General features: G+C 32.2%; 1 non-coding gene across 1 annotated transcript; it reads left to right on the top strand.

The window, feature by feature from the left end:
• Positions 1 to 1504: 1504 nt before the first annotated feature.
• Positions 1505 to 1640, top strand: T24F3.1. Its single transcript, NR_072248.1, has one exon. It is a non-coding gene; the product is annotated as an Unclassified non-coding RNA T24F3.1 (non-coding RNA).
• The last annotated feature ends 764 nt before the right edge of the window (positions 1641 to 2404 follow it).

The following is a 2404-nucleotide window of genomic DNA, read 5'->3' as shown; positions in this document are numbered from 1 at the left end:
TTCCAAGATTTGTTAAAGTTTCATTACGATATTGCACCATTTTATCATCACATAAATGGTTTTCAAAAAATGACTAACGTTTCGGATGATTATGAACGTATGGAGCCGAAAATGTGCTCAAATGAACGAATTTCGTAATGAACCTTTTCAAATTTTTAAGTTTCTTAATCAACGAAGAAATATCAGATGAACTACCAAAATATAATATATAAACATAAGTCAACTTCGGACGGCTGCGACACGGAAAATTTGGCAAAATTTGAGATTTCGGCTGAAATTAGTGTAATTCTTTCAAATTTCATAAAATATTTCAAAATAATTTGAGAACTGTCGAAATGTGTTTATTTTTTCTTTCTCTACTGTTCGTACGTCACATTTAAACAATTTAATCAAAATCTGTGAACTAACCTCTCTCGCATTATTTTATAGAATATTTCGGTTTTATTTTTTTACTTCAATTATTTGCATACAATCTTCATCTGAGCTGTGAATCACCCACCAACAATGTGGAAAAGATCAGTAACGAAATATGAGTGGGTCTAAGATAAACAGCGAATTCTATATTGACAACGGTTTGGCGGAAAATTGAGATCACTTATAACCCGATTAGCATTGCTAGGGACCAATTTGCTGGAATGCAGATAATTTTGTACCTCTTTGTAACTAATTTTTTTATTGTGAAATATTGAAATATTAAAAAATTGTGTAACTCTGAAACACTAAAATGTTATATAAAAAGTATACATTTGGAAACATGAATAAAAATTATGATCGTAGTTTACGAAAAAAAACTGTTTCAAGCTATTTTGTAATACTCTTTTTTGATTTTTTAAGATTAAAATTACTTTAAAAAGAATTACGTATAAATTATGTCACAAATTAATCAAGTATGTTTCATACAATTTGAGTGCCGTGACACTTTTATTGCCATCAAAATCCTTTTTATTGAAAATAACTCTTTGTATTAATCCGTTCTACAGTAGTCATAAAGAGTTTGTTTTTGAGCGGAGTATCCGACCTAATTGTTTTTTTTTTCAATAAATCTTGAATGTAAGAAGTTATGTATTTTTGCTTTTGCAACAACCTTCACTTTGAAGAGAACTGAAATTTTTAAACATTTTTTTACAGTTTTACTGTCGTATTTAGTTACATTATCATTATAGAAGTCAACCAATTTCAAAGTCTACACTAAAACTTCGGTTTTTTTTTCATGAAAATCTGTTTCATCGGTATATAGTAATGGTTTTGTGCTTCACTGTTAATCCAATTTTGATGTTAAGTTTAATCTCAAAAGAAGTGCAAAGATCAGTAACAAAATAGGTGTTGACTAAAGATAAATATTCCGATTATTGCCTTGATAACCGTTTTGCGGGTTCTATCGCGACATATTCCTGTTTGCCAATCGTCTATCGCCGGCGCTCTCACTCCACACAGACTGTTACATATTTATCATATTATTGTTTGTCGTTGGATCATTATCTTCAATACAAGACAGCAGACAGTTCGGTGCGCGGAGAGCATTGATGACAATGACGTGTGCTTATTTTTCTTTATTTTCCTCATTTCTCTCGATTGTCTCAACTGAAAAACTGTGCGGAGGTGACCGGGCACGCAGCGGGGGATGAGACGGAAGAATAGAAGAGACGGGAGGGGAGAAGAAATACAGCCGGGAGAGGGTCATTCGAGGTTAAGATGACGCTATTTACATTGCCTGGTGACAGCAAGAAGCCCATCTGGCAGGTCAACTTTTTATGAGAGAGGGAAGAGAGAACACCCGGCAGTGATAATTCATGATGTCATATGGGACCAATTCATGGTTCAAGAGGTTTTTTTTTATGAGAGGGGGAGGAAGGGTTACAAATTAGGATGAGCACTGAGGCTTTTTCTGGGGATCTACCTAAGCATCTGAAACAAAACGTTTTATCAGTGGAAAAATTACAATATCCGGTAGGTTTCTCCTAAAATTGCAACATTATTTTTGAAAAATAATTGAAAATTAAAATTTTTTAATGAAATGCGTTTCACTCTGGATTTTTTCCAAAAAACACTTTGGACAGGGAAATTCCAAAACCTGGAAACTCGAATTTTTTACCATTCAAACATATTGCAATTTCTTAGTACATACCAGCTATCTTCCTTCTTTAAATTCTCTAATTTTTATTGAAACTTTTTAGTTTTTGAATTTTTAAATACATTCTTTAATTTTTTTTCTAAATTCAAAGTTTGAATGTGAATATGGAAGCATATGTATCTTAGAGTTTCGATCGGCATGAAATAATGATTATGGCAAAGAACAGATTTTTTTCCAACGCTATTCGAAAATTAATCCTGCATCTCCTAATAGTTTTGCAGTCATTATTAATCTTGCACTCCTACAAACTGTTTGAAAATTAGTCTTCCATAT

This window comes from Caenorhabditis elegans, chromosome X (genome assembly GCF_000002985.6).
Source record: "Caenorhabditis elegans chromosome X".
In the NCBI taxonomy this organism is placed as follows: Eukaryota; Metazoa; Nematoda; class Chromadorea; order Rhabditida; family Rhabditidae; genus Caenorhabditis; species Caenorhabditis elegans.
Note: the sequence above shows the minus strand (reverse complement) of the source record. Positions and strands in the feature narration are given on the sequence as shown.